Raw genomic sequence first — 22,355 nt, 5'->3', positions numbered from 1 at the left:
AATGCCTCAATCTCTCTTTCCAACTATTTTTCTCACATCAGAAGGCCCATTTTGCCCATTCCTCCTTCACTGCTTAATACAGACAAATGTGATAGAAACAGCAGGAATTGGTGTCTAGTGAACCTGGATATGAATTCCTGATTCACCAACTAAGTCACAGTTTATTCACCTATAGAAGGAGATTAAGAGTCCCCAACTCATAGGCTTGTTAAGAGTAAGTGAAATAAAATATGTCAAGTACCAACTTAGAGCTGGTATGTAGGAATCCCTTGAAAATGCTGCTTCCCTGTCCCTTCAGATGGTGGCCCAGAGGTTATTAGGGATCTTTGTTCCTTTCTTCCTTCTTTGTTTACCGATTGGATGTTTAGGGCTACAAGGCTCAGAGTTATACATAGAAGTAAAGTGTGACATGGGGTGGGGAGGAAATGAAGGCAAAGAGATTGAGGGATGGAGAGGCAGAGTCCAGAATCAAGACAGAAATGACAGAATTCTTAGGTAAGCCATGATTCCGGTAAGATAGGATGAGTCAAATAACTTCCTAATATTTATCCTTGCCTCTACTATTTTAGCTTTCTCATTTAATCCTCACACTGCAACCAGCTATTTTCTTCATTAACTCATACTATTTCCTAAGTCCTCACCACTATCCCAACTCACATTTACATTGCTTTCACAAGCCCTATGCTCTCTAACTTCCCCACACAGCTTACCATTCCCTCAAGATACCATGAACTTTTCTGCCTTTATTAGCTTGAGAATGTCCTTGCCTTGTTCAAATCCTACTCAATCTTTCAGTCTTAGCTCAAGATATAGGCTTCTTCAGGAAGCAGGCTCAATTCATCCAGATAGACTAAACTGCTCTTTCTTAAAAAAAAAAAAAAATCAATATATATATATTATTGATTTTAAAGAGAGGAAGGGAAAAGACTAGAGAGATAGAAACATCAATGAGAGAGAATCATTGATTGGCTACCTCCTGCACACCCCCGACTGGGGATGGAGCCCACAACCCAGCCATGTGCCTCGATTGGGCATTGAACCGTAACCTCCTGGTTCACAGGTTGACACTCACCACTGAACCACACCAGACAGTCACAACTGCTCTTTCTTTTTTCTTTCTTTCTTTTTTTTTTTTAAATATATTTTTTATTGATTTTTTACAGAGAGGAAGGGAAAGAGACAGAGAGTTAGAAACATCGATGAGAGAGAAACATCGATCAGCTGCCTCCTGCACATCTCCCACTGGGGATATGCCTGCAACCCAGGTACATGCCCTTGACCGGAATCGAACCCGGGACCCCTCAGTCCGCAGGCCGACGCTCTATCCACTGAGCCAAACCGGTTTCGGCATAACTGCTCTTTCTTGATTACTCCTATAGAACTTGGTGTAAACTGTGCCTGTTATATTTATATTTTCTGCTTTATATTAATACAGAAAGCATCATTATTAATCATCTTAATCTCTAAAGTTATGAGTCTGTATGAAAAAACAAAAATAATAAAACAAAAGTCACTAATTAGCTGACCGTTTGTATATGAATTCCAACTTTTCTAACACTGCTTGCTCCTCACTGATCATGAGTAATAACTATCCATCATCATAGCATCTTTCCTTCTTTTCTGGTTCATCAATGCTGTAAAGATCCCATAAATAATATAAGTACAATGTAAATAGATTGCTCTAAAATTTCAAGAACTGCAAGGAAATACAGGAAATCATGAAGTCCAGGTAAATGCTAAAATCACTCACAAACTAGTAAGAAGAAAAAAATCAGAAACTCAGAGGAAATTGTTAAGAATGATGACAAAAGCACCAAATGGAATAATTTGCATACCCAGGCATTAGGAGAATTCATGAAGGTGGCTAATATTTTTTCAAATGTCCTCTTTATGATAGTGTTATAAAAATTTAAATGGAAGCGTGCATTTTATAGAAAAAATTGCATACAAAACCCAACACATGACTTATTCTTTGTTGCAATTAAAACTTATATTTTGTTAAGTATAGGATAAAATAACATTTTTTTTCATAATTTTTGAGTTTCAGTTTTTTAAAAATTACAATCAGGCCCCATTTTTTTTTAATGGATCTTATTACTATGAACTTTTGTTACCTGCATTAAGAGGCCTTTTTTTCTAATAACTTTTATCCTGGGAAAATCAACTCTTACTATAATTATTTGTAGACCTTTGGAAGTCATTAAATGTCAAATCCATAAAAACAAGTACCATGTTTTCATCAGCCAACATCATGCCTTGCACATAAACACTAGTGTACCATTTACTGTGAGCCAAACACTGATCTCAGCACTTTACAAATATACTCTTCCAAGTTAGGTATGATCTTCATTTTACAGATGAGGAAACTAAGACACAGATAAGTTAACTAACTTCTCTAAGGTCACACAGCTTGAAAGTAGTAGACCTGGGAATCAAACCCAGGCTGTCTGGCTCCAGAATCCATGCTCCTAACCAATCCACTATGTTGTCTGTACTATTTTAGGCTGCATGTAGATGTCTGTGGAATAAATTTAGATTTCAATAATTGGTGTGAGTATGAAAATACAGAATATGGATCAGATTCAAATGAGATCCTGAGGAAGGGGGAGACAATGAAGGAGGTTTATGGTATTTCTGGTGTTGAGAAAGACTAGAGGGAAAAAGTAAAAACAGAACACAAACAAAACTCCAAAAACTGTTCAATGAAATTAAGACCATCTGGCCTCTTTAAATATATTTTTCTTTCCATTTATATTATTATTTTTATCACAAAATAGAATTCACAAAGTGTGAATTACACAAATATCTTGTGTACATTTCACCAACGGTTTTTTCTACCACTTATAGATACGTTTTGCATTATTGTCCGATTGCTCTGCTATACACATCCACTATTGACAATGCTGCTTGGTTGCACAATGGGAATGCCTGTAGGCTAAGGATCAAGACTTTATTATTTCACTTTTTTAAAAAATATATATTTTATTGATTTTTTACAGAGAGGAAGGGAGAGGGATAGAGAGTTAGAAACATCGATCAGCTGCCTCCTGCACACCCCCTACTGGGGAAGTGCCCGCAACCAAGGTACATGCCCTTGACCGGAATCGAACCTGGGACCCTTCAGTCCGCAGGCTGACGCTCTATCCACTGAGCCAAACTGGTTAGGGCAGATTTCACTTTTTTATACAGCACTTGGCATGGGGACCAGCACCAGGCACATGCTGGAGTCTCTTCCATGCTCACACCCACCCAGGGTCCACCTGAGGTTTTCTGCTTTCTCCGTTTCCCTCAGCAGCCCCACCCTTGTTCTACTTTATAACAACCTGTTCTCTCTTGGGCTTTTGTCCAGTCTTTGCTTCTGTGCCTCAGTCCCTCAGGATTCTGCTCTCTGCTGGGAGCCAGAGGCCTAATTTGGTAGCCTGGCTAGGCCTCCTAGGTTTCCGGAGTTGTCTTAGCCAGAGCGGGCATGGTTTAGGGGTGGGACTGGGGCTGGAGGTAGCAGGCAGGCTCTGGGTCTTCCATATCTCCCTCCAGGAGACTACCTCACTGTTTATCCTTCTACCTATATACTGCAGTGAAAATTATATTCTCACCACAGCATATAATGTGAGCCTCTAGTGGAGAGGGGCTGTGTCCCAGCACTGAGCATATGCTTGGCAAAGAGGAGAGGTGCCAATTAATAGTCATTGGGTAGCATTCAGCACTTAAGACAGTACCTGATGATACCATGGAGACATCTGGGTCCTTTGCAAGCTGATGAGGTCTTAGCCTCCGTCTTACATATGACACATATATTGCTTTTCTACTCTTGGTAGAAATCCTCTGTATAGACCAAGTCTGCCTGTAATACCAATCTCAGTGGAAAGTGGAATTTTGTTGCTGATCTCTCCCCACTGGTTCATGAGGAAACCTCCCTCCTGCTGATTTTAATGATGTTTATGTGTGGAACTTTCACACCGTGGTAGTTACTGCTGTACACAGAATTGTTTAGGAAATCTTTTTGCTTTTCCAGTTCCCAGGTAGCAGGATATACTTCAATAGGCTTTGCTGTAGAGTTTTTATCTATTTATGTTCAATGTTTTGTCTCCTTGGGAACTTTACCTCATATACCATTATTATTATTATCATTATTATTATTATTTAAAAAATATTTTTATTGATTTCAAAGAGGAAGGGATAAGGAGAGATAGGAACATCAATGATGAGAGAGAATCATTGATCAGCTGCCTCCTGCAGGCCCCCTACTGGGGATTGAACCCTGATCGGGATTCGAATCGTGATCTCCTAGTTCATAGGTCGATGCTCAACCACTGAGCAACACCAGCTGGGCTTATTTTTTAACTTGATGTGTTATCATCAGTACTTGTAGACTCAGCTAGCTCTAACAATGCACCCCATGACTTGTTCAGGGGACCATGGTCCCTAGTGTTGCACTAATGGGAGGTGAGTCTTTGGTTTGTTCCTTCTGGGCTTGCTTTGTGATTGCTATTGTAGGTCTAGTCAGATCTTCCTCATTTTAGTCTTTATGTCCCTCCTCAATTGGACTGATCTCCATTCTGCTCTTCCCTACCCCACCCCATCAAGTGAGAGCTGCTGACTAGCTTCAGGCTGAGCTCTGATGAATTAAGATTTGGGTGGGGTGGGGTGGGGTGGGCAAGACAGGCTCAGGGCCACTCTGAGAAGTGGATTCTGTGAGTAAAACAGACACGAGCTAAGCAGAATTCTTAAAGCATTTTCACTGTTTTTCTATCATTAAACAATCATATTGGATTGTGACAATTTTCTTTAATTACCTGTATTATGGATACTCTCAAAAATTTAAGTTTTCTCCAAAATACATTTTAAGAATTTTTTCTTTTTATTCCGAGATCCACTTGAATTCACTCATTGCATTTAGTTATACCCCTTTGGTTTCTTTTTCACCACATTTTTTTTCATGACGTTCATTTTCTACTGACCCTTTTTGAAGTTCATTATCTCCAGAAAATAGACCATATGTTGTCCCTCCACTTCTGCTCCTTTCTTTTCTCCAGTCTCTGTTGCTCCTTCGGAGTCTTCATCAGTATGCACTGCATACACTCCTCTGGACCTGTTGTAATAATTGGTAATATGGCTGTGCAAACTTAATAGTATACCTGTCATTCTCCAAAGAATACATTGGACAGAGGGAAAAGTTTGGGGTACAGACACATAAACACAGACTTAACCACAGACATATACATGAGACCATTCTCTCCTCTGGGATACTCTCCTCTAGAACGTGCATTATCAGACCAGGAACCTCAGAGAGGAGAAACCGAATCCCCGTGATTACCAAGGGTTGCGCTTGTATCCCACTCAAACATGAATAGCTGCAGCTCTGGTCCATGGGCAGATAGGGTCTGGAAAATGACTGGAAGATTCCACCATAGCATCTTTCCAGAAGATAGTCTTCAATACAGAGATGACTCAGAAAGACCGAAGGCATTTTTATTGCAGAGAGGTTTGTAACTTGTCAGACAAATATTTACCTTCAAGGGAAAGACAATAATTGATAGATGATGTAAACTTTTCAGAACACCTCCCCAGAGCCCGAAGAAGACACTTCCAGGCCACGTATGGATGGGGAAGCAGCAAGCCGCCAAGCTTTTCCAGGCCTGTCAGCGTGATCTCAACAGTCAGGCCACCTGCTGATGCTGTTGACTTCCCCTAAGTCTGCTTCAAGCTGCCAGACGGCTGAAGTATGGGATGCCAGTTCTGCACAGGGTGATGGGTTCTGAAGGCTCATCCTCTGTGTAGGCGATGTCTTCTCCAACGGAGTTGCCGTCCTCCTTCCCTTCCTTTTCTGTCAGTGGGTGAGTGCCAGCTATGTCACAGGCATTACACTGGGCACTGTGAAGGACATAGTCAGACATTGTTGTCACACACTTTAGAGTCTCAGAGGGCAGGCCTATGATTTTTATAAATCTGCTCTAGTCTACAGCTCCTACTTATGAGGAGCTCAGCAAACCTCATTCATTACTAACTGGAGCTGCTCCTTAATCCCTCTTCCCAATTCTCATGCACTGACTACTTGAGATGTCTTTCAATTTTGAGGTTTCTTAAGTTGAGGAGAATGGACTGTGATTGGTTATTAAATCTCATGCTGTTTTTTAGCATGTTAATAAAAATTGAGCATAAGAAACACAAGAAAATAATTAAAATGCCCTCCTTATCTCTTAGTAAATGTCCTTTAAAGGTACTTACAAGATTGTGAATGAAATTGATTTAATTTGATTCTATAGTTAATTTGAAAGATTTTATTTTAAAAGAATGAAATAAAAGCTATATTCCCCAACGCTATCCTGAGAAGAAATCTATGAATATTGAAAAGCCGTGTCAGTTGGAGGTAGAAAGCCCAGCAGCTTTCATTTCTTGCTTCTACGTGGTGGATATGCTATCTGGTGTTTGCCTTCCTTCCTGAGTTTTTATTTAAACAGAATGCCTTTTTCTCTGCATCTAGAGTTAATTATAAAGCTAACAGAAGTCAAGCCTGACATTAGTTGTTCTGTGAGAATAGCTACTAATATTAAAAATCAGGTTCCCAAGGTCCTCCTGGAACTCTCTTTCCCCTGATGTCCACATAACTCGGTCCCTCATTTTGCTCAGGTCTCTGCTCAAAAGTTAACCTCATCTGAAAGACTTCCTTGAGAACATATCATAAATAGCATCTCTCCTCTAACTAGGATTTGTTTTTCATAGCACTTATCTTTTCCCAAGATACTACAAATTAATTTTTCATTATTGCCTTCCTGCCACTCTTACTATCACAATGGTCACAAGATAAGAGAGGACAGGGATATTGCCCATCCCTACCAGTATTTAGAACAGTGCCAGGCACATCTTGATGTTCAGTATTGAATAAATAAATCAGCAAACAAACAGACAAACCAGGAAGCAGAGCAGCAAAGTAGACAAATTCTGGATTTGAAATTAAGGTACAGTTTGACTTCTGGCTCTGTTTGTACCAGAGCTGTATGTCTATGGGTAAGCAAACTAAATAGTTTGAACTTTTTTTTCTTCATGTATAAAATGGAAAGTAACAAAATCTATCTTGCAACGGAGTTACAACATTCAATTGAGATGATATGTGTGCAAATGCTTTATATACTCCTTGTAAACAATGTTACCTAAAAGGGCTTTGTTGTTATTACCCACAGACTAATAGTTATGAGTATTGAACTGTTCTGTTCTATGTTCAGAAGACATGACAACACTGTATATGTTTGGCGGTTAGCCAGTTTAACCATGCCACAGGCCACTTAAATTTTGTTTTTCCTTTCCCCGGAAAACACAGGACTACACTGAAATGCTATCATTTTGATCATTTGTATGTTACTCTGATTTCTAACCCAAGTAAAAATGCAGGCCAACTATTTCCTCAAAACTTTTGCTCATGGAAGAAAGACTTTTACTATAGGTTTCTTGGTGAGAACATTTCAAATAGACAACTAGTGCAGCTATCATTAAGACAATTTTATCTGAAAGCTCAGAAATTAAATAAATATTCAGTAGGTTTTATTTCAAAGGTGATGGTAGATAGTAGTTTGATTTGAATTTCTGCAATTATTTATCAAAATTGCAAGTTTTTATTTAGAATTGAATATCTAAATTCTGTGCAAGACAATTTTTGATATTTGGAATATTTATTTTCAACTTTTAATTCTGACAAATAAAAAAATGCATATAAACTCTATAAGATTTTGAGGAGTTATTGATATGAATATTAAGTGAAATTAATTCATTAATAAATTATCCAATTTAAAATTTGGCACTATATATCTAAAACTTTATATGTATAATCATTGCTCTGGTAATTCCACCTCTAGAGATATATCCTAAGGGACTAATCATGGTTATGAGCAAAGCTTTATATGTAAAGTTGTTTATTATATCATTGGTTATAATAGCAAACTTAGGCAAAAGAATCTAAATGTCTACAATAGGGAATCAGTTGAAATTTTTGTACATTTATTAAAAAGGAATATTATAAAGACAAACAAAAGGTATAGAATAATATTTAATGTCATGAGAAATATTCATGATACATTATTACATAAAAAACAATCCATATAATATGTGTATAGATTACTTCTTAAATGGAACAATCTGAAATCAATGAGGTGTGAACAGAGAATGCTTTATTTTTGACGAACGACTGTCTTCAAAGATATTGTTGAATCTTCCTTCCCTGCTCTTTATCACATCTTGGAAATAGGCCTTTAGCTTTTCTGTTATGATTATGTTCATAATTAAAGTTCATTTGCAGCACTAAATGGCCCTGTCCATTCTAAATGAACACTTTAAGTTCACACTCAATTAAGAGTCCCTCTTCTCTTCACAAATCCCACCCCTCCACTGGGACCCACAGCAGGGAACGGAAGTGTGGGCCGTTTTATCACTATCCCTCTTAACCCTTCCCTGCTAGTTCTGGCTCCTTTAGGGAAGAGGAATGGATATCAGAGGGACAAAAGTAACAGTATTATGTCACTGGTGCTGTTATAATCTGGCATCCAAAGACTGACTCTTCAATTGGGTGCAAACATGGATTCTTTTGTGATTCTGAAAAATGCCTATGTTGTATCGCTCCTTGATATAAGCAAAGAATTCAGTTGAATCTTAACAACAACCCCTCTCACGTGGCCCTTAATTATTCCTTAACTTCTTACACTAGGTTTCTCTTGCCCCAGTTGGTTGATCTCTTGAGTAGAATAATTTCAAGATCACTTCAGTCTAGCTACTGTCTATAGTATCTACTTGGGCCACAGAAATCTCATATATTCTTGTTACATCAAATAATCACAGTTCAAGATTTCCTACTGCTGTCCTCTTGGTTTTTCCATTGAGAGACCACACTGGCCAACCTCTACTCCTTAGCATATTTCAAGTGAGAAACTGGTATCAATCTTGATGTTCATGTATGATCCTAGGCTCCAGAGATATCTCCAAGTTCTTTTAAGAATTCTCTTCAATGGCAAAGCTAGGTTTCTTCAGTTTAGCACAGATAGACAAAGCTTTAGAGAATAAAGATTACATCACAGACCAGTTAGGACAACAGGAGAGGATGAAATTCACCCGCCAAGAGCAAGTTTGTGGGAGAAAGGGGGCTTACAGAGTCAGTGTGGCTCTGCTTCTAGGACATGTTGATGAATGTATAATCTATAAGAAAAAAAGAGGAAGCTTTCTAATTCCTAGTGTTGGAACTAAGGGAGTCTAAAAATAGATGAAGAGATAGCTGCAGTATCCATGAATTTTCAGCTTGGTACCTTTTCTAATTATCCTGAAACCAACATGTAATAATTTATATTTGACCATCAAATTTGAAATCTCTTGTCTTAAAGATGAAAAAGTATGTGTCAAAGCTCAACATCAAGGAATATTAAAAATGTATTCATAGCTCCCAATAATTTACCTACTTTTTCCCTTCTGACAGGAATATAATTTTAATAGGATGTATTGTTCTTTCAGGGTAATATTGGTGAGAAATTGGTCATAAGATCCAAAGTAGTTTTTGCATCCTTTTTATTACATTCAATTTTATTCTTTTTCTATTCTTTTTGATTGTGGCACCTAAAATATTGAATTATTACCTACTTTGTTGTACATTTACAGAGTAGTTGCTTAATGCTTTGCTTCATTTTGGATGAAGTGTTTTTTAAAGCTAGCATGTACATTGCTGAATAAAATGTACAACAGCAAAGTTAGACTCCCTAGAGAAAAGTCAGCTGGCTATGTTCTAGGTAGCATTGATTATTTCCATGAAATAGTAGGAGGCTCAGTTTCTGAAATTAACAGCATGCTGAAAACAAATTTATTTTTCAGGTATTGTTTTACATTAGTCAACAGAAATTAATATATAAAGCAGAAGGCTAATGTTTTAATTTTGCACCAGAAATATAACTATTCATATCTAGTGGAAATTTTTAATTGCTGACACAGCAACTGTGATGGTTCATTGTTTTCTGTGTCAACTTGTCTTGGCAGGGTGAAACATTATTCTGGGTGTCTGTAAGAATGTTTTTAGATGAAATTAACAGAATCTGTAGACTGAGTAGCACAGATTGCTCTCAAGGTGGATGAAGTTAACAGTAGAATCTGTAGACTGAGTAGTGCAGATTGCTCTCAACGTGGATGAAGTTAACAGTAGAATCTGTAGACTGAGTAGTGCAGATTGCTCTCAAGGTGGATGAAGTTAACAGTAGAATCTGTAGACTGAGTAGCGCAGATTGCTCTCAAGGTGGATGAAGTTAACAGTAGAATCTGTAGACTGAGTAGTGCAGATTGCTCTCAACGTGGATGAAGTTAACAGTAGAATCTGTAGACTGAGTAGCGCAGATTGCTCTCAAGGTGGATGAAGTTAACAGTAGAATCTGTAGACTGAGTAGCGCAGATTGCTCTCAACGTGGATGAAGTTAACAGTAGAATCTGTAGACTGAGTAGTGCAGATTGCTCTCCCCAATATGGATGAGTCTCATCCAATGCGTTGAAGGCCTGAGTAGAACAAAAAAGGTGAAATAACAGAGAATTCTCTCTGCCGTCTTCAGGCGGGGCATCATCTTCTCTTATTTTTGAACTTATACTGAATTGGAACTTATTCCATTGGCTCTCGGGACTTTGGACTTGGGCTGAAACTATACTGTTGGCTCTCTTGAGTCTCCAGCTCGCTGATTGCAGATCTTGGGACTTCTCGGCCTCCAGTTTTCATAATCACATGAGCTAGTTCCTTATAATAAATGTATGTACGTAAGTATGTATGTATGTATGTATGTATGTATGTATGTATCTGATACATATTGTATTGGTTCTGATTCTCTGGAGAACCCAGTCTAATACAACAACCAATTATTCCCTTTTCCTCACAATACTGGTTTCAGTTTGGTAGTCATACCTTGCCCATGGAATACAGGTATTTTAGGAAGCTGACCTAAACATCAGGTCTAGGTGTAGACCATGGTTGGCCTAATGAGCAAAGAATATATCCCATTCAGGCATTCTGCCCAACCATACAGTTTATCATCCAAATTTGAATGTACTTGACACTGAAAGGAAGGAGATATTACTAATTATTACGTCAGGCCAATAGTAAACCATAATGTTATAAGGAACTAGAATGTGTGATTCTCTTACCTAAGCAGTCCAGTTAGAATATATCTCTGGGTTCCTTCTAGGAATTCTAGGGCAGAAATATACTCCCTTCCTCTGAACTTGTACAATGGAGCACAGCCTCAAATGTGCTCAAAATGAAAGAGCCTTTGAAGAAGAGAGAGCATAGAAAAGAAAATAAACTAGGTCCTTGGTGACACATTAAGCTGTTGGGATAGCCATACTTGAAGTCCACACTATGTTTAGATTTCCAGTCACCTGAACCAGTGGTTTCCTTCCTCCCTCTTCTCTCCCTCTATCCTTTCACTCCTTCCTCTCTCCCTCCCCACCTTCCTTCCATCTGACTTTTAGCCTTATCCACAGATATTTACCCAATTTCCTTTTTAAAAAAGGGTTTCTAATATCTTAATTCATTACCCAAGAAAAGGAACTTGGGAGCCTGGGCATTCACACAGCAAGCAAATATCCTCCCCTCTTTAGTCCTAGCATTCCAGGCCTGATTCTCTCTTCCCCACTCTCCCTTTTTGCTGTAATACTAAATGCCTAGGACTAGTCTGCCTATGTCAAGAGCTTCCTTAGTGTGGAGTATGAGGGAAGCGAAGTAAAAAAAAACTTAACATCTCTTCTTGGGAAGGCTAAGAGCATTCATAAGTCAATACATTTTGATTTCCGGCACACAGTCAGATCTTGCAGACCCAGAGGCCATACTGTCTCAAAAGTAACTTGGCTTCTTCTTGCTCATTGCTACCATTTGCTAGTATGAGAACTGAACCCTCACAGGGCAATGTTATTTTCCTTATTTCAAAGTCTTGGGGGTGATGATGGGATGAAGGTGAGGTCAGGGGTGAAGGAGTTGGTTGAGTCTCATTGTGGCCCATAAATACCACGATAAGCTCTGATGAGGCCGAAGGCATAAGCACCATTTCTGCTAATGTTGATTTGTTTTGCCCTGTTCCTTAGCCAAATTAAAAATGTGTGCTATTGGTCACAGACAGCCTGCAAATCCATCACGCTGGGTGAAGTGGCCTCAAGTGAGTGCCCTACTCGTGCTGGGTCAGCAGCACTATGTTTAGAGAAGAAAGCAAGCACATCCGTTACCATATTTTTTACACATATTTTTAATCTAAAAAGTACTCAGGGCAATTTGCATTCATTTTAGGACGTAACCATTGCACCTGGTATGCATATCATTGAACTGGGCCATATATAAACTCCCTTTCAACCTTCGCATGCTGCTGCACAGTTGCCTGCAAGGCGAGGGAACTCTCCTTTCATAAACACTTACCTACCCCAGTCAGCAGTTGACTGAGATGAGGTGAAAGCCCTCTGAAGGAAAATAACTGCCCAGGAGATGGTATCTGGTCTCCCCCAGCCTAAGCTTTGGGCTGGCTGGACTAGCCCTCTCCTTGTCTCATGAAGATGTAGGGCCAACTTCCAGATCCTATTGCTCCATCCAGTTCGTTTGGAAAAGACTCCTCCTGCCCATCCACTTATCTCATCTAATCCTACCTGTCTATCAGGATCCTCCCTAGGTCCCATCTCCTTGAAGCCTTACAGGTAACCAAATTTATGCCTTCCTGATTCTGTCTTTTGTGAATACCTACCCTAGTGTTCTTATTTCTCAATTTTGTGAATATGTTGCTTATATCCATTGACTGTTTCCTGGGCGTAAATCTCATCATTCTAACATGATTACCAATTCCTCGAAGGCTATACCTTTTATTACTTTTTAAATTTTCCAGAGGAGAGAACTTTGAAGAGAATGGGAGAAAGAGAACTGATACTTATTTAGCACTACGACGTGCCAACTACCCAGGGAAGCTCTTGATAGCTTACTTTGATTTATTTCTGCATATTGCCTCCTTTGGCACAGGACTAAAATGAGATTTGGAGTTTTAAGTGACTAGTTGAAAAGCCAATGAATTGTAGCTGAAACTGTAGAGATTTGCTTTAGGCTTACAGAATTCCAATCTCATTTGTCATAGTATTTAAAACTCAGCCTAATTATACCTTAAAAGTGTGCCCAATGGCCACTTTATTTAGGGATCTTACTGTTTGCTCTTTTTAGTACATAATATAGGACTTTTTTTTCTACATTAATATACTTTTTCAATGCTGGCATTCAGTGCTACTATAATTTATATTATACTTTTAGATTAAATAATACTTATATAATGATATTATGATCAGTCAGTTTCCCAAAAGTCTTGATACAAATTCTTTTGGGACTGTCATGCTTATAATCACATTCATAACATTGCTTTCAAAATCATCATTTCTCACCTACTATAAGGATGCTTCTAATGATGGAAATAGAAGTAATTTACCTTGAAAATGCTGTTTGTATTAACATTGATTTTTATTTATCACAGGAAATAATTTTTACAGAGATAGACTCAAAAAGTCATTGAACTGCAGTTATATTTTTATCTAATATTTCACAAAATTGCAACCTTTTTCTCTAAGTATTTCAGTAGCAAGATTGTTAATCTTTGCATTTTCATTTATGGATGCTTTGAAAGAATCAGTAAACATCCTTGCCAACCCCTCTGATTCTATAATGCTGGTCAGAAAATTTTATTAATCCTGACAGTTTCCAATATGCCAGCTATTCTTTATCAATGTCACTTCCAGTATTGAATTCTTGGAAGATTTCACAGCCAGTACCATTTTTCAGGCACTTTTGTTATTTTTATTACTTTCTGACTGCAAAAATCATGTTATTTATTTTTTTTCACGTTTAATTTGTGAAAACTGTGTTTAATAGTTTCAGACTTTTAAAAATATCACTGTATATATTTTTTCTAGATGCCAGAGTTTACTTTCCTTAATTTAATCTCCCTGCACTATGTTTAAAATTTCCATCTTATTTATCTAGCATTAACTTCTTCAGGTTTAGAAACACTTAAAAAGCACTTATAAATACCAGGTTTACCTCATTTATATGTGCAGCTTACCACCAGCTTCTTCCTGAAGTTTTATGGCATGTGAAATATTTTATTATTATTATTATTTGCATGAGAGGCACTGGGTCCCAGGAGAAGAAACGATTATGAGGCCATTTCATCATTTGGCTTGACACTTTTTATTGATTTTTTACAGAGAGGAAGGGAGAGGGATAGAGTTAGAAACATTGATCAGCTGCCTCTTGCACGCCCCCTACTGGAGATGTGCCCACAACCAAGGTACATGCCCTTGACCAGAATTGAACCTGGGACCCTTCAGTCCGCATGCCGACGCTATTTCACTGAGCCAAACCGGTTAGGGCTATTTGACACTTTTTATACATGTGGCAGAACAGGTATAAAACTCTGAATCTGTCTCTGCTATTTAGGGAAATATATAGGGGCAGTCAGGTGTAGAGGGATTGATAGCACATTCTAGAACCAGACAGCCATGGATTTAAAACCTGGACGTGCCATGCACTGGTAGTAACTTTGGGCAAATTACTTAACCTTATTGTGCTTTAATATCCTCATCAATAAAAATGGGGGTGATAGTAATCACTATTTCATATAGTTGTAGGGAGAATTAAATGTACTAATACATTTAAAATGCAAAAATAGTGCATGTGTGTGTGTGTGTGTGTCTATAGGGAACATTCTAACAGGGTTTTATTTAAATTGAACCTGTATTGGTTTCACAGTTGCATATGTAGAGATAGGCGTGACACTCTTATCTTTCTCACCCACAACATAATGTAGTAAATTTTAACCTTCTACAGGTGCATTCTTGTGAACCAGAAAAAGTCAAGTTGTTTGTTTAGTTTTTCCTTTTAAGTAGCACATGTTGATCTTTATATAAAATGCTAACAATTCCTTTTCTCCCTGCTTCTGCTTTTCTCAAGTCTTTGTCTATTAAGAGATATTGGCAGTTCAAAGTCTCACCTGTGATTGTCTCAAGACAGAAAATCAATGCAATAATTAACTGATAAAAAGATGTCTAAGGCCATGCTTATTTTTTCTCTTTCTTTCTTTTTTAAATATTAACACTTTCACAAATAACCTTGGTAAATTTTGCAAAAGTTCTATAACCATATTCTATATATAAATATAGTTCCATGAATTCAAATTTCCAAGAAAAGGCCAAGAACTGAATAGGAAGGAAATATATTACTTTGCAAATGCACTCACCTATGGACTATGTGTGCTGAATAAACATATTTTCCTGATTCCATTTAAGTCTGTCAAAATCCAGCTTTTCTGGAAGATTCTTCAACTCAACTGTCCTTTCCTTCATGAAATCTTTGAAAACTTCCATTAGAATGAAATGATCTACCCTCTTTATTTTCTCAACGTTGATTACATCTCTTTTATGACACCTCATATCCTATATCATAGACTTCTTGAGGTCAGAAATTCTTTCATTTTATGTCTTCTCTTTAGTTTTATATCCCATCCACTCAGCCTCAGCTCCTGCATAGTAGCTCAGGTGGGTGTATCCTCCACAAATGTTCCTGAATGAATAGATTTACAAATGGCTAGAACTAGTATGGAACTTAGAAACCATTTTGTTTAATTACTCATTTCAGCCATGAGAAAATTGAGGCTTAGAGGGGTATCTAATTTTCCCCGAGATCACATAGCAAGCACACAGAAAGGGGCAAAAAAAAAGATGACCTTTCTTGTATTGGTGTTTATTTTTAGTTATAATAATTAAGTCTTAGAAGTACTAGTACTTGAGAATTAAAAGTCACTAGACTATCTGAGACATTGCTTTGGAAGTAGTAGCTGTAAATCAGGTATTTATTCCTAAATATTGTAAATGGAATTTCTATTTGGTCTTTGATAAACAGTTTTATAGAGAAACAGGTAAATTTTCTATTGTGTTATTGTCATCGGTAATCTTGCACTACATGTGACCTGTAAATTGATTTGGTTAATCAACTACTCACAACTGTCAGGTTACTTCAGTAAAATGGGAGCCTCTGCCAAGGAGACAGAGCTGCTCACATGAACTATTAAAATGAAAATCAGTTTGTCTAACCACATACTTTTTTTTTTTTAACCAGGAGACACAAAACAGTGAAACACCTTTTTCTGATAAACCCAGTGAATCCTTCTTGTCCTTTTATAAACTCTGACAAGAACCTCACATGATCATTTATTTTGTGGAAAATAGAATATTCAGGCAGTGAATCCAGTTGGATCACAAAACAAATCCAGCATTAAATGGATAGAAACAGGATGAAGCAGAATTTCCATTCTTCTAGCTTTTTTAGAATAAGCATGTACTAATTTTGTAATCAGAAAGAAATTATTTGTAAAGCATTTTTGCATTTTCATGGGTCACAAAGTGTTTCCTACTTTGGTGTTCTCGTCCCCAATCCATGACCCGAGCTGCCATACAAACCGTCTTGGCAATTCTTTCACCGTGTCATCTTCAGGCTCCTTGACTCACAGTCTAGGAATCTTGTTGCACCTTGTAGCTCTGCTCATGCATAGCTTTAATAACACTGAGATTTCGTTATTACTCGCTTCTTCCTATGCCTTTGGCAGATGAAATTAACTGATCGAGGCACTCTTTCCCTCTGACCCTAGACTGTCTTCTAGGTTATTCCAGTCAGCTATGCCTGATCAGTTGGAATTGGCGTGAAAGATGAAATCAGCAAAGCCCGAACTAATCTGGGGATTAAGAGAATCTGGTCATGCTTGGAGAGTCCCATTGCAGGACAAGGGGTTGTTGTTAAAGGAGAAAAATGACTTTGAAAGTAGGATGGCATTTGCTAGTCAGATTTCTCTTTGCCACAGCTCCATGACTGAGTCTTAAGGAGCACGAGAAAACATTCCTTTATGAGTAAGTTGTAGTAATGGAGACGGCTACTGGTCTACCCATTTACGCATAATTAACATTATTCTAATACATCAGATTCAAGAACTGTAGAGAAAGAAATAGCACTGTGTATGCCGATCATGACCCTGGAAATTTCCAAACATATAAAGAGTATTTTAAAGAGGGCTGTGGTTTCTGAAACTCTATAGATGGAATCATAGGCACAGAAAATATAGTTCTGCTACCATTTTAGGTTTCTCACTGTAGCCTCAAATTTGTGTGGTCCATGAAAATATGGATTATTTTCCTAAACTATGAAATATAGGAAGGGGAGCTAGTACAGTCTTTAATTTATACATAGTAAAAGCATGGGAAGTAAATGATTTGTGTTAGAGAAGGACTAGAACCCAGCTGTGACTTAGTTCTTTTCTCTCTAGAACACATCACGACTAGTCCATAGATAATTACCAAGCAAACACTCGGCCCTGTATCAGCTACTGGGGACTGCCACAGATATAATTAGAAATGCAGACAGAATTTACTCAACTAAAATCTACTGATGTGATCTGATTTGTAAACTTCAAGTGAGTCCATGTAGAATTCCAAGAATCATTATGTTGTGGGCTGTATTTTTCGAAGATGAAGAGTCTCTCAGGTTCTTTGTTCAACGTGATGTTGGCGTTCCTTTGTTGAGAGGTTGGGCAGCTCCTTTCTCTGCCTTGATGAAGTTGAAAAAGGCAGTACCCTTCAACTTGGGCAGTTTTCTTTTCCAGACTTGACCAATAGAATGTGGAGGAAGGTTTGTTGTGTGACTTCTAAAGTTTGATTATAGAACTTGAAACAGTTCAGGACACACACCTTTGAGATCCCAGAGCTGCCATGTAAAAATTCTGGCTATCTTGAAGCCACCATCTTGAAGACACCATGAAGAGATTCACAAAGAGACACAGAGAGATGCCTAAGAAGTCCTATTTTTTCCAGACCCTGCTCAATTCTTCCTAGCCCCGACCCCAGACATGAGAGTGAAAAAATCAAGAACTCCAGTCTCTGCCACCATCAGACAGCAACCTCCCAAGAATCCCCAAGCTGGAACCACTCAATCAAGCTACTCCCCAAATCCTGACTGACAGAAAGAATGAAAGAAATTAATATTATTGTTGTATGTATCTAAGTTTTGGGGTAAATAATTAACAAATGCATACAGGGAAAGATGTACCCACAAATTTTTACAGAGCTGAGAAACCAACAGTGCTTAATTCAAGGTAATTCTTTAAAACACATAAAACTGATGAATCCAGCCATTTTACTTTATTGCACACACATTGTCTCTGGTTTGAGTGCTGTTTACATTTCTGATATGTTTTCACATATCCTTTTAATGAGAAACCATCTTTTATAGTTCTGTCAAACACTGCTATAAAGCTCTCAACTTATTGAATGATGACATTGCCAGGTTCCTTCCTTAGGTTGAGATGAAAAAGGCGAGGGATGCCCAGCCGGTGTGGCTCAGTGGTTGAGCATAGACCTAGGAGGTTCGATTCCCAGTCCAGGCTCATGCCTGGATGGCAGGCTCGATCCCCAGTGTCGGGGGTGAAGGAGGCAGCCAATCAACGATTCTCTCTCATCATTGATGTTTCCATCTCTCTCTCTCTCTCTCTCCCTTCATCTCTGAAATCAATAAAAATATATTTTTTAAAAAGACAAGGGAGCTGGAGCTCTTTGGCATTTGCTCTCCACTTGTTCCAGTTTCTGACTCCCTGGAGCCTGCACCTTCCAAGCAGCTTCTGGTTCCATCTGGGGCGAGTTGGCTGCGGGTCTGAGAGGAACAACGAGGGCTGAACCTGAGAAGTCTCAGTGAAGTTGATTCACAGGAATGTACTAGGGTGCTCAGAAAAAAGCAATTTCAACCTTTTGGTGCATGAAACAACACTCCAACCAACTGAACCACATCAGCCAGGACTGACAGTGAATTTAAACTGTGTTTCTCTCTGCCTATTACGCAGAACATAATATAATTGGCAAAAACAGTTGGTAAAGACAGTTGAATGAATTTTTCCCTTTCTTTTTTTAAAACATAGTTTTGTTGATTTCAGAGAGGAAGAGAGAGGGAGAGAGAGATAGAAATATCAATGAGAGAGAAGCATTGATCAGCTGCCTCCTGCACAACTCCTACTGGGGATAGAGCCCTTAAGCCAGGCATGTGCCCTGCAGAATAGAACAGTGACCTCCTGGTTCATGAGTCAACACTCAACCACTGAGCAACACTGGCCGGGCTAGCTGAATGAATTTCATGAACTAAAACACATAGGGAATTTTGAAAACACAACTTTAAATAGCATTTGCTCAAGAGACATGGTTTAAGGTCCTTTGGTGGGCAGTTTTTCCTTTTTTCTAGCCAAGGCAACTTTTTTTCCATCAAATCCTGCCACTTTGATTTCTCCCACAGGCTTTGAGACCCCTGGAGAGGAGCCCTTATCATCTTCAGTTCTTTGGGACCCCTGGGATGCATCTGCTGCAGGATCAGAACTGCAGTGCAGTGCTGGGCAAAGGGCATGTGCTTTGGAATCTTAAGGCCTGGTTGCACCTTGGCTCCGCCCCTCCCAGGAGAGTGACAATGGGGAAGCCACTTATTGTTTCAGTGCCTCCAATTCCTAATTTAAAAAATATCCAGGAATAGTATCCAGTGAGGATCACAGGAAGCACAACATGAAAATGCTTCATATATTTTAATATATATCTAAATAAAAGTTGGTTATCATAGCTACATGCCGGAAGCCGGTCCATCCTTGCTGCTTGACACAGTCGCTGCAGGAAAGAAACATCTGCACAGCATATGTTTCAAGGGACCTGGCGTATATAGCATACTGTTCTTAATATGTTTGCTCCCCTTAGCGCTGTGTGTTTTAACCAAGGTCACCTCTCCGAGAAAGGTTGTTTCCCCAGGTAGGGATTTTTCTCTGAAGTCAGGGAGGGGATAAAACTCCTTAACTAAGTGCCAGGCAGGTAGTTAATCACTTTAACTACAAACAATCATGCTTAAGCTACATAATCTTTACTCCCTGGAATGGAGATAAGAAATGCCCTAACCTTTGCAATAGAAATTGACAGGATTAAAATCAACTGGTATAAATACAGATGTAACAAGACAATAAATGCCAGAACTTCGCTGGAGATCCAGACCAGAACTTGGCTGGAGATCCTGGCTAGAGATCCTGGCTAGGCTGCTGATCAACTGAACACTGTCTCCATGTCATTCCCTCTTCGCCGACTCCGTCCACACCTTTGGGGACCCCTGGACCCACTGGGGCAGGACCCCAGCATCTGGCGCCCGAACAGGGACCCCTAGGTAAGCCCCACTCTCGGGATGGATAGGACTCCACCGTAGGAAGAGGGTGGATAGTCTTCACCGACTCCGTCCACCCCTTTGGGGACCCCTGGACCTGCTGGGGTTGGCCCCCAGCAGCTACACTGTTTCATAGTTATTTGTCTTTCCTCTCATGTTAGACCGAAAGATTCTTGAGACAAAGATTCTGAGTTTTCCCTAGTTGCTGTCATAATAATTGGCATAAGGTGGTGTTCAAAAAGTTCTGGAAAAAGGAATGTGTGAGAGCATGAGTAATGAACTCATTTTAGAGGCTGTCTTTCTATTATATAACCCTTCTGCCCAAATTACAGGAGATTCTGAGGATTGTAATGATGCCTCTTTTGGCATCATAACTGACCCTAGGCTTTGCTGATGGTCAAGTGCAGCTTATAGAGTAATGTTGTAGGAATTGGTATGCAACACAAATGTTTGGAATAACTAGGAGCATACTCATTTCCTTTTCATACCTCGCTGTGAAGTCTGGCCCAGGAAATCCATTCTTATCTATTAGAGCAGTGGCTCTCAAAGTGTGGTCCCGGGACCAACAGCATCAGCTTCTCCCGAAACCTTTTACAGAATTCAGGTTATCAGGTTCCACCTTCTATCTGCTATATCAGAAACCCCGAGGTTGGGGCCCAGGAATGTTGTAACAAGCCCGCAAGGTGATTCCAGTGCACTCTAAAGTTTGAGAACCTGACTTAGCTTCAGAAGAGAAAACCAAAGTAGAGAAGAAATGCAGCAATAAGTTATTAGTTTTTAATGGTATTTGGTTTTAAAGTGTTTTAAAATGTTGCCAAATCTATTATCCAAAAAGAAGCCCTTTTTTCCAGATAGAAAAACTGAGCCACAGATATGGTAAATAACACACTCTAGACTAGGTCAGCCTGAGAGAGCTGCCTTTCCTTACATCCGGTTTCTCCTGGGTGACTGGCTCCCTCATTTGGTAAACTCGTTAATGCTAATCTGAGAGATATAGCTTGTCACCTCACAGGTAATATGCTGGAGGTGCAGAGTAACTCACTGAAATGGGTCACTTGAATGGTGGGGATTTGAGGTACTGCCGAGGGCTGGTGGGAGAGGCAGGTTTGGCTTGTTAGGGTTCATGACATCACACCCTAGACAGAGTCATCAACTTCTGTACATAAAGGGCAATGTGACCCCGTCCTCAGTGAGGTCAGCCCATTTTGGACCAGTTATAAAATCAATGAGAACTGAACTGTCAGAATTGAACTGGTCCCAGGATTATGAGATTTAGTAAAACTCAATCAGAAACTGAGACAGTACTATCAACCCCAATGTATGCTAAGCAAAGCTGTGGTGAGCGTACACTCAATTCACAGCAAGGCCACAAAGGAGATAAAAGGCAGGGATAACAGAAGAGAGGGACTTCCTGGCCATTTCTGCTACAAATATCTCAAGCAGGATTGCTACTTGATGAGGAATTGTGTCACTGGTGCCAAACAGTGTCATGCTGTCATTGAAAAAATGAAAGCATTTTGTTCTGTCTTTTTTCATGCTTGGGTTCATCCTGCTCCAATAAAAAATAAGCTTCACAATGCTGTTTGGCTGTTTTAAACAATAATTGCTCCTGTCTGCTTGCCTGTAATTGTTTTTATTGTCTGCCTTTTCTCACCCTTACTAGCAATATGCCATGTTTGTGTTTCCAACAATGGCATATCACGAAAACCCTAAAGTAGTATGTGCGATTGTTCTGTGGAAGCTGACCATACAAAGGCAGCCTGGGAGCCTGGCCCTACGTGTAGTCTAAAGTATAATAAATAATATACTTTGAAGCAACAATTTCTGTCCTCCTGCCTTCTGTTGACCTTCCTCCAACACCTTATAAGGGACCAATCTTGTTACATTTATTCTTACACCTCTACCCTCTTGTTGAAATGAGAGTCTGACATTTGCTGGCCTCAAAAGCTTTATCTAACTTTTAGGATCACAAATGATCCGCAGGGTTGCCTTCATTTAATCTGAACGGTCTTAGAATTACTGTCCACTGACGGGAAAGGAAAGAAGCTTGAAAATGGAACCAAAGGCAATCGAGAAACTATATGGCCCAAGGGAGTGTGTGGACTTGAGGAAATTATCT

This window comes from Myotis myotis, unplaced genomic scaffold (assembly GCF_014108235.1).
Source record: "Myotis myotis isolate mMyoMyo1 unplaced genomic scaffold, mMyoMyo1.p scaffold_m19_p_5, whole genome shotgun sequence".
Classification (NCBI taxonomy): Eukaryota; Metazoa; Chordata; class Mammalia; order Chiroptera; family Vespertilionidae; genus Myotis; species Myotis myotis.
This window is presented reverse-complemented; position numbering follows the sequence as displayed.